This window comes from Fundulus heteroclitus, chromosome 3 (assembly GCF_011125445.2).
Source record: "Fundulus heteroclitus isolate FHET01 chromosome 3, MU-UCD_Fhet_4.1, whole genome shotgun sequence".
Taxonomy (NCBI): domain Eukaryota; kingdom Metazoa; phylum Chordata; class Actinopteri; order Cyprinodontiformes; family Fundulidae; genus Fundulus; species Fundulus heteroclitus.
Window position 1 is genome coordinate 12,816,352 of NC_046363.1, and position 11,708 is coordinate 12,828,059.

Sequence of the window (11,708 nt, forward strand, 5' to 3'; positions counted from 1 at the left end):
GCAAAATTTGAACATTTCACACACATTCTTAATCAAGCCGGATTGAGTTTGAGTTTAGAAAGAAAATCTGATAGAAATTCAAGCCTCTGGATTTATAAAGGTGTTACCTAAAAGTACCTTGGTCCCCAAAATGTTGGCTTGGGGTAGAAGAGTGAGGTAGAATGTTGCATAAACCTTTATGGTTTTTATCAGGAAAAGATATTGAAAAAAAAATCTTTCTGTGGTTTTAAAAACTGATCTGATCTTGAAAAGGTTTGAATTTAGTTTTAAATGTTTCTGGGAGTACATATCTGTCTTTATATGCAACAGCAAAATGGATCAATGAGATAATAATACTTTAAAGTCACATACAGCTGTGACGGTACATATATAGAGGGCTACATTCACAGTAAACCACATTAATACTTTCGAGCTGAACTATGACCACAATAGTGCAGACCACTACTGTTTATAGAGTCCTTTCTGTTTTCTCCTACATGAAAGCAGAAGACTGCTTCTGTAATACAGTCTCTTTGAAGTCTTTAATTAGTTTTTAATGGTACAAAGAGAGGTGGACTTTAAGCCATACAAGTGTGGTTTTATGATAATTTGCTTTTCAGTAGTTTGTTGCTATATTAAGCCACACCAGAGGCACTCAAATCACCGTCTCTTTTTCAGGAAGCTACCTAATAATAGCAATAAGCAGGTGCTTTGAATGATTTCCTCTTTTTGAAGCAGACACTGACATTTACTTTCCACACGCCACTGCAGTTATTGGCTCATTATGGTACATGACGAATAAAGGTTTGTTACCACCGGGGCTCTTTAGTGAGGTGAGTGCTTGTGGATGTGTTGTCATGCTTTGTGTACCCAGTTTGTATGATGGGAGTGCCCACTATGAGTCAAGTTATGACATACATTATGTTTATGCTTAATGTGGTGAATGTGGCTTTTCTCTTGCTTGTACCCAGATGCATGTCCGCTGGTCTCCAAGAAAACACCTCGGTCTTACCGGAAATCTTTGGCTCTGGTGGTTAGCTTTCATTCTGACATGGCACAAAAAAACGGCAACTTCAAAGGCTTGTTAGAACTGGGGGCCACAGCATACCTAAACTATATATCTCCAGATATGTCCGGAGCATTGTGAGGTTGTATTTACTTTGGGTATAATGCAGCTGTAAACTGAGGAATGACATCTGCATCTTATTGTTTTTGCTGAAAGGTTGAATTAGGTAGAATGCATGAAAAATATTTTTACTGCTTGTATGACTCTATATGCCATCTATGCAAATGTGTAGTATGTAGTTCATTCTTTATTAATTCAAACCATGAGTTTCAATCAACATTGGGATGGTAGTGGACTGGAACTATGCAAGGTCGATAGAGTCTTATGCATAAAATTTGTGTTGGACAGCCAACATTCTAACGCATAGAACTAATCAGTGACATGAGATGAATCATTAGTTTGTTTTATCTCACCTGAGACCAACCATTGTACAACAGCCTTAAGAGGCTCATATCAGAACATTTACTCACGTCAGTCAACTCTATAGTCACATCTGAGCCTCGGCAGGCTTAGCGTCCGCTTCAGTGAATGCCAGCGGTCATTCTGTATTCCCAGCGGCATTCCAGTCTTTTCCCTGTTGGAATTTTGTGTTTTTTTTGTGTTTTTTTTCCCCCCACTAGATCTTGGAACATTCTTCATTGTTTCACTGGGATATCCTAATAGCCGTTGGCCGCTCCCTTGTTTTAACCCCTGCTGTGCCTGCGCAGTACGTACTCCATTAAAATCATAAATAAACAGGAAAAGTTTTATTTACTAACAAACTGAGCAAAAACAAAGCATAAAACACCAAAATAGCAACTAATATGCCAGTAGGAAGTGATAATCTTTCATAAAAACTTTGTATGCAACCGGAGTGAGCTACTGATGTATAAATAAAAAAAGGTCAAACAACGTGGCTATGCACCTTTAAACCGTTTATTTTGCTGAACTCTATCTAGATTTGGGAAGATTTTGTGTTTCACAGGTTTTTCTCGCAGGGGTTCGAAGCTTAGCATTAGCTTCAGCACTACTATGGCTAATTATCCTGTCTTGTCTGAGTGTCCTCTCCTGAAGTGTGTAAGATGTTTAGTTATTTCCCTGTCTCCTCAATAGTGGTACCTGTAATAAATCTAGTATCTTTGTAGCTTTGGAGGCTCAAAAACCAGGACCTTAGGTTGGCTAGTTCACATAGAAAGCAGACTTAGATCCAGCCCTTGGGTCACCACCAACCTGTTTTTGTTTTTAACAGATTTCCTCCACTCAGCGAAATACCTGCTGGTAACTGGTACATCTATTATAGGAAAACTTCTGTTATAGGAAAACATGGAAATAGAGACACCAGTGACCATCTTCCATCAAATTTTGGCGAGGTGCTGGAACGGGCGAGAATCACATCCTACCTTAAACTGCTGGCTAAGGATGAGCGTGAATAAAGTAACCTGTAATTCCACATCCACCTCTCCTGTATTTGTCCGTACCGTTGCAGACCACCTCTGTGATTCCATGAAAAGCAAAGCCTAACACAAATTCGTCTGCCGTTACTCCAACTAGCTCCGGTCCAATGTTCCTTGGAGCCTGAAGAGAGCATGTGCGATCATCGTCATTTCAAGCAGAATGCAAATTTATTCGGAGAGGATTGCCACGTCTCAAATTAAATGTTTAAAAGACAAATCTGCTTCCTTATTTGGTGCAATAAGAGTGGCTTGCATCCGATATTGAAAGGAGCAATAAGCGATATTTCACCACTAAGTGGTGCCTGAGCACTGTCTGTAGACCAAGTTTTTAGTGCTAGAGTCAACTTTCTCTTCAAGTACAATCATCAAACACTTTTGGGGCTCCGCTTTGCTCCTGTTAATGTGAATTATTCCAAGAACAAATTCCTACCTCCATTTATCTCTGAAACCCCAGCTCACCTTTGTCGCACCTTGGCCATAATATCCCAGTGAAAGCGCCCCAGACGTCGGGGCAAGCGTCCCCTTGCCACATGTCGATGTGCCCCTGGGCAAGGCACTCAACCCCAAGTTGCCTACCGAGCTGCGTCTCGGTGTATAAATGTGTGTGTGAGAGTGACTGGGTGAATGTGGCTATAGTGTACAGCACTTTGGGTGTTCAGCATGACTGGAAAAGCGCTATATAAGTTCAGTCCATTTATCTGATGCGTTTTCGCTGGCTCTTCAGAACAAGTGTGGATTTATGCCTTATTTTGCCTCTTCTCGTTGCTCCCTGGATGCTATTGGCATCTGGTTACTGCCTGTTGCTGGATTGGATCAGATGCTTCAGCTGTAACGTTCTGTTGTGGTTTAGGTTATTTTTTCAGTTAGCCAACTTTTCTGTCTTAGGATTTATTTCTGTTTTGGATTGTTTTGGATTTATGCTTAGTCTGTTTTAAGTTATCTGGTCTTTGTTATTATTTTTTATGTTAGCTCGTGTTCGTTAGTCTTTGTCTTACTTTCTATCTTAGGTTTACTCTTTATTAGTCTGTATGTTCCTTCAATTGCTTTCATCTGTTTTGGTTAATTGGTCCCGCCCTGCTCACCTGTTCCAGTCTCCTATTTAAGCTTGCCTTTATTGTCTGTTTGTTGCCGGGACTTCACATTCTTTTCGTCGGTAAGACCCGTCAGTATTTTGGTTGTGTCTGACCTGTTCTCGTTTTTTGAGCCTGTCCAGTTTTGACGTCTGTACCATTATCAGCCTGGAGCCTGTCTGTTCGCCTGCCCAATTCCCTCACCTACCTTTCAATAAACAACGCAAAAGATTTACAACCGTGTCTGGCTGACCACTGGGTTCATCTCCACACTAATCATCACATCAGCCCCTTATTCACGTCCCAACATCTAGACTTTCTCTCTGTAACTGAGACTTGGTTGAGGGCTGGTGAGTCCACGAATGTCAGGCAGGGGAGGCGGACTAGCAGCTGTATTTAAAAACGACTATAAATGTTAACCACTCTCTTTATCAGCATTGCCTTGTAGCTTTGAACTGACTGTGTTTGAGCTATGTTGCCCTCACACAGTGCTCTTTGCTGTGGTCTACAGGCCTCCCAGATACAATAAGGACTTCCTGAATGACTTTTCTGATCTGTTGGCTGAAATTATGCTGAAATATGATCATGTTCTTATTGTGGGGGATTTTGATATTCAAGCGTGTTGTCCTGAAAAGCCGATGGCCCAGGACTTTTAAGTCTCATTGACTCTTTTAATCTAGTACAATCAGTGTCTGCACCCACACAGAGATGTGGACACACACTGGATCTTGTTTAATCTTACGGTTTACCAGCTTTTAACTCTGTGAAGTAGTTTGGATGGATCGTAAGTTTGTTTTATTTGAGATTTCTCTTCCTTGTATCAAACCTAATCCTCCTGCTGCTATTTGGTGTTTTTAACTCTTCCACTGTTGGTCAGTTTTCATATGTTTTTAATCAGGACTGCAGCCCTCATGAATCCTCATATGGAAGCTGTGAAGAACTCAGCTCATGGTTTTCCTCAATCTGTCGAACAGTTTTAGATTCTGTGGCCCCCTTTAAGATCTGGAAAGTAATAGTCAAATCTGAACCCTGGTTGAATGAAATAACCCGTGCTGTCAGAAGAGAGTGCAGGAGAGCTGAGCGTAAGTGGATGAAGGATAAACATCAGGTATCATTTGAAATATTAAAATAAAAGTGAAGTTCTTATCAGAAAACTGATAAGAACTTCACTTCACTCAAAGAACTTTTACACTTCTTTGAGGAAAAAATAAAATTTTTGAAACCTCAGATCTCCCTTTCTGTTTCTCACTCATCTGCCTCTGTCTTCTGCTCAGCTGTCTTCGACCAGTGTGAGCCAGTTTCTCTGCTTTCGTTACAGGAGATTGTTGCTCCCCTGAAGCCCTCAGGTTCTCAATATGATGCTCCCCCATGGAGTTTTGTATAAGAGGTTTTCCTCACCATTGCATTAGTTCTAGATTCAATTATAAATGATAGCCTGTCCTCTGGTGTTGTTTCTTTTACCATATTTTTCTAACTTAAAATCCTTACAGTTCCTCACAAATTGATGGTGCGCTTTATAATCCTGTTAAGCTACCGCACCCGGTCGACGGTGGATCACCCTCAGTGGACAGAGTCGGCTTTTGAGACGTGGATAAGACAAACAAACGTCTAATAAGGATTTACAGACGCAGGAAACAACGACAGACGCTGAGGTTCATCACACTGCTAAGCAGAATCATCACTGGAAACCGTGTGGCATGGTAAGGAAGCTGGTATTATTATGAATGTCTGAAATTTGTCTGAATGGAGTGTGAATCGGGACGTGCAGCCAGACACGGCGGAAAACACGCGGACAGTCAGCTGACTGTAAGGGGATGACGCGGTCTGATCATGTGCTCTTCATTATCAGATAACCGAGATTAAAAAAAAAAAAAAACAGTGCGAGACCTGCTCAGGAACTGGTCTGCAGTTAGCGCAGTCCGGTTATGTCTAGCTCGGTTCAGTTCAGTCTGCTGACCATTTACACACAAGAGTTATCTCGGTTACCGAGCTCGGACTGGTCTCGGCTCGGTTAAAAAAGTGTAGTGTAAACAGGCCTCTGGTCTGATCCGGACAGATGGCATCCATCCCCACTTGGGCAAAGCTGTTCTTCTTTTTAGGAATTTGGTTGAATTTATTAGTTATCCAAAATGTTGACACCCCAGGGTCTAGACCGGGAATCAAAGTTGTAGTTAGGATACCTCGCTGCAGCTTCTGTACTGTTGCTTGCCTATTACTCCACTGAAACAGGATCTTGCCCGCGGCAAAATACAAACTGATCAGAAATGAAACTCATAGGAGCAAATTGTGAAACTCTCATAAAATTGTATATGACATTGACTGAACAAAAAATGTAAACAATTAAATGTGGTTTACTGAACATAAGATCACATCTTCAAAGACTTCGCTTGTCGGATAAAATTTGTCAGACTTTTTGGGTTTTTTTGTGTCGCAGAAACCTGGCTGCAGCAAATATCTTCTCATCTTGTATCTGGATGTACAGTAACAGCCCTAATAGTAAATGGTCTAATTTTTACATAACTAGAATCAAGAAGCGTTATGTCTCCATGATGGACAGGGAATCCGTTCAGCATCTACCCTTACTTTGCCTATACAGCTGGTAACACCCCAAACAGAATTAAGCAAGTTTCAAGGGCAAATTATATTGATGATACATTTATAGTGTCATTTAAATGTGTTGCCGTAATTCTAAAACGGCAATCTTCATTCATTTACTGTGCAGACCTATTTAAGACTATGCTATAAATGGCATGCGATGCTGTTGTCTTTATTCCTGCATTGTTAGAGACAGTGACCTGTCCATATTATACCTCAACAATCACATGTTGATGACAGGACTCTGTTCCAAAAACTTCCCATCACTGAAAAGCTCTAAACCAGCTCAACACAAACAAACATGAAAAAAGAAAACAGTCCAATTTTAGTTCCCAAACTTCTTTCAGCAGTTGTGGAATCAATTAAATCAAATCTATAAAATTAGGATAAACAAAAGCTCAAAAATACATTGGACATCTCATGCGGCCTGTGAAAGGCTTTAAATATGTACAGGTTCTAGTGAAGTCTCCTGCTGAGCTCTTTCTGCTACCAAGGCTTGTCTTGTGTTTATGCATGCCAAGCTTTCAGGGTGGTTGCAGTGGCTTTGGGCTCATTCTGTTGTTTTCTCTATGCAGTGGCATGGCCATAGCCACGTTTGATGGTTGATTGAACATGAAAACACTTGGCCACATTCAGCAAAGAAGCCATGAAACTGCCTGCCTTTCTCCGTGTACTTAAGTCAGGACTGACACTGGTGGACAGATTGATAATCTTCTGGCCCTCAGTACTCTAAATAAAAGAATCCCACGCTGCCAACTGGTAGGGAAGTGCTGATTAGTAAATGGATAAACTTCCGGAGACTAGAGTCAGTTGACTTCTTTGGGTTTCTCATGTTCAGTCTTGTGTTGCTCATTTTGTAATCAGTTACATCCAGGTTAAAAAGACTTCACTTGTAATCGGTTGCAATTTTTGATAAGCGCAACATGGGCATTTGCCCATGGCGGGTTAGAAGGGGTCACATGATCGCTGATAAAAGGCGGGAGTGAGGAGTTTGCACAACTTGTTTTGAGTAGGAACATCCTGTTTGCTGCTTACAGAGGTAACAAGTCACATGACATGGCTATAAGCTATATTGGTAAGGTCCCAACAAACAAAAAAACAAACAAAAGTAAGAGTTCAAGCGGGCAACTCGGAGGTTGTCCTGAGGAGGCACACAGGCAGGCACATGCACAGATAGAGTTGCTCAAGTAACTGCTCTTTTACCCCGGAAAATTGCCCTATCTACATTGGTATTATTTGTTTCCCCATTCACTTCCTTCTATTATCACTTCCCCTTGCAAATGTTTGTTAATATAAACCAGTGTGTTTAATTAGCTTATTAATAGTGGATTATTTGTTTGAAGTGCATGGGGTTTTAGTTTGAAATTTCGGCTTTTAATTATTATCAGTAGGGGAACATATCCAGCTCAGTAGTAAAAAAAAAGGGGGAAATAATGAAAGAAGGAAATGCCAAATAATGAATGTGCTGGTTTGAAGTGTTGTGAAGTTTCCACCTGCTTAAAATGCTCCACCATCATCCTGTCCCCAAGATATGGACCATCACAGGTTTAAAAGACTAGACGTATTCCCCTGATGTTCTTTATTCAGGAAATCCTTTGAGCACCTGGTGCTGACGAATTTGAAAGCTATCACAGGCCCCCTGCTGGAACCTCTGCAGTTTGCTTACTGGGCAAACAGAGAGGGGAGAGGACGCCGTCAACCTGGACCTACACTTCATCCTGCACCATTTTTACCAGCCAGAGACATACTTCAGCATCCTGTTTGTAGACTTCAGCTTGGCCTTTAATATGATCAACCCTGACATCCTCCACTAATCAATGGATAACCAGTTTCCTTACTGACCGCCAGCAGCAGGTGAGGCTGGGGAGCATCTTCTCCCGCCCAAGAACAATCAACACTGGCACCCCCCAGGGGTGTGTCCTCTCCTCTTTCTTCTTTTCTCTATACACTAATGACTGCACATCTGCAGAATCTGCCCTCCCACCCAACACCTACACACAAGCACACTATTTTCAACAAGACTGTATCCATGATTCCATCAACCTTTTTTAATGTGCATTTTTAAATTTCACACTAGAAAAGGTTGATGAAAACATAACAAAAGTCTAATTAACTCGCAAAATTCTGCAACTAGGTGTTTACACTCACTTGAGGTGGTTTCTGATTTTTTTTGAAAAGATATAAATCAATATACTAAAGAGGAAATGGAAACACATTTCTCAAATAAGTTCTGACTTAGGCACATTTATCTTACATGACTGATCAGCTGTTTCTGCTGCAGACGTCTTCCTGACATCTTCGAAAACAGGGCTAGAAGCAACAACAGGGACGTGTGGACCGATGAAGAGACTCAAGCATTTCTCAGTCTCATCTGTGAACAAAATAGCAACACAATCATTAAAACCTCACTTCATCATTGATCTGTGGTCAACCTCAACGTCCTGTTTATTACAGTGTAATGTTGCCTGGTTAATTTGCTACAGACCAGTAGATGGAAACAAAAACATTTTTTTCAACTTTTTAAAAGTTCACTCAAAACTATTGTGGACTACTTCCATGTACTTGTAACCACCCTCTCTCAGGTTGCATAAACGACATGTACAGATCCAGGCCAATTAAAAGGGCCAAACTCATCCTTACCACAGGCTATGTAGACCTTTACTTTTAGGTCTGCGCTACAGAGGGCCGATGTCTAAAACGAGCCAACACTCTCGGCTCATTTTAGCTGTGTGCGGCTTTAGCCGAGTACTGAGTTTTAGCCAAGTGTTTGGCTCGTTTTAGCAAAGTGTTCATCAGAGACAGTGTGTATCTGATGAACACTTTGCAGTTAGGGTGACCAACTAATCTTCTTACTTTTTTCCCTGAACAATGTCTTTTTATTGTCTTTTTCTGCTATCATTCTGTTTTTTACACAATGCGAGCATTGGAATCAAATTCCTTGTTTGTATCCTCAAACTCGACGAATAAAGTTGATTCTGATTAAAGTCAGTTTAAACTCCTGACTGAATGTGTATAGTGTTTATATAAGTAAAGTCACATAGTTGTTAAGATTGTCTTATTGTGAAAACGGCACCCCAAATTGGCGTGCCAGAAAATGGTTGCTGTTGCATTCAGGTTAAACTACAGGAGGAGTTTAATCAAGCTGTTTCCTAAATACATTTGTTTCAATATTTCAAAAACTAACCATAAAGGAACTTTTATGTGTAAAAGCAAAACAGTAGTTTGATGTTTCCCCTTTATTATTCTTTCACAGTGTGTTCAACGCAAACTACAGGGAAATGGTGAAAACACAAGAAACTCAAAACCTCAAATCTAAAGATCATAAGTATTCCCTCACAACTAAGGCTGATCTCAGTTTTTAAATCTAATTCTTTTAATAAACAAAAGGCAGATAAATATTATTCATTGAAGTGCAGCTTTGAAAAACATCTGTACAAAAAGCTTTTGAGGATAGGACTTGTTGAGCTTGTCAGGGACAACACCTGTGGGTAGGGAGAGAGTGGTTTGGCTTGTTCTCCCTAGTAGCTTGATAGCACAGCATCCAATTGGGCCCAAATGATCAAAAGTAGACTGCAAAAAATAAACAAACAAACAAAAATCAAATAAAAACATGACAAAGCATGAGCAATAAAAACAGGAGGTCCTTGCTGCTGTCGTGGATGATGGGCTGGAGGAAGGCCTAGAAGTAGATTCTGTTTAAATTCTGTTTGGGTCCTCATAACCTCTGCTTGTATACACTATAAATACATATTTCCTAATTTTTTGCATCAGACTATGTGATCTCATTAATATCTCTGACACGTAAATCATTTGCAGAACTGATAAAAACTTTTTTGTTTATTTTTTCATCTACAGCAACCTTGATTATATTCCAGATTCTGCAGAAATTTCATCTCGCTCTAATCTGAACTGTTATTCCTCATTATTTTACTACAATGTACACAAATGCCAAAAGGGGGGAAAATGCCGTTTGATTTGACAGTGTAACTTGAACCAGACTTCCAGCCTTGATTATTTATTGCCTGACTAAACTCCACTTTGCGCCCAGTGGTTGTGGCTATATCCAGACACCCCAGAGATAACCCCCTACAATTTATAAAAATGAAGTATTAATAGCTTCGAATTGTATCCAAATGGCTGTGATGCAGGCATACAAAAACTGTATTATTATTGTTATTATTATTATTATTATTATTATTATTATTATTATTATTATTATTTATTTTATTATATTTTTTGGCTTTCAATGGAAATCATTTGCAGACAGTTTGGAAAATGTTCTTGGATGAGGTTCAGAGGTATCCTGTAGTGTGTTACAGTGTGGAATGTGCACTTGTGTGTGCATACAAACCTGTCCAAACTGTCAGCATCCAGAATCTCAGTCTTCAACTTTGGTCCCACAAATGTAGTCTCTGGCATAAAAGAAACGCTGGGGAAATTAAAAAGTTAGCGTCATATATGTAACTCAAACAAAGGTTTAATCTGAACATTATGTTCGTCCATCTCGCTAAATACGGATCAAAGTTTCAAATTGAAAAAGAACATTAATAACTACTTTGGTTCGCAAAAAAATAAAAAAAAATGGGCCCAAGGTTGTAAACATCATTTTTTTTAGCAATGTTTCCCATCAGTTATGGTGAGCTCTGCAAAGCTTCAAAGTGAAGTTAAAAAGGAAACGCTGACATTACAGAGAGTTGAACCATTGAAACCCCTGAAGAAAGCGGACAACCTGACTCTAATATTATATTACATGGTAGATTAGTTGATAAAAACTGTAAAAAAAAAATCTTCTACTATTTTTCTGGCAAGCAAGCATTCTCTTTTGGCCAAAGGCTCATCTTCTGTTGTAAACAGGTGTCCGAGTGCAGTGACATTTTATTTCAAGGCTTGTGTGGCTCTTATGTGGACCCCTACTTTGGCCCTTTCGTGATGAGCTGTAGTAAAATGGATGATACCCTGAACACAACAATTTCCTGGTCTAATCCCAGCTGGAGGGCAACAGTGTGGAAATCCAGCAGTGTGTGGGTTGCTCTCTGTTTTACTACTCACTTCAGGTGTGGCATTAAAGATGTTGTTTTGTTGCTTTTAGCTTTTGCCTTTTTAAGATTATGGACAGCAGCCAAAGGTCTTTTAAAATCTGGGTACTAAATATACAAACATGAAAATGAAACATGAATATAAACAAAAAACTATTTAACTTAAAAGTGTATACACTATGATGAGAAAGTTTTCATCATGTGAAATAGGGTATAATGTATGATTTAATGACCAAAGTCCAATCCTTTAGGGGAAAATGTAAACATTTTAAAAGATAGTCATCTATTTTTCTCAGTGCTAATACACTTAAACTATTAGGCTTCTTTGTTTGAAATTAATTTCAGCATTGGTAGAAAACTTTCTACTTGCCACATCTTGGCAATATTTGCCCTCTTCCCTTGGAAAGATTAGAAGGACCTCTCTTGTGCAGAATCCATTTCAGAAGATCCTACAGGTGTTTTGCTGTTATACATACAAAATATTCCTCAGATTAATCTACTCTTTTGCTGATTAATATTTAATTTGGGC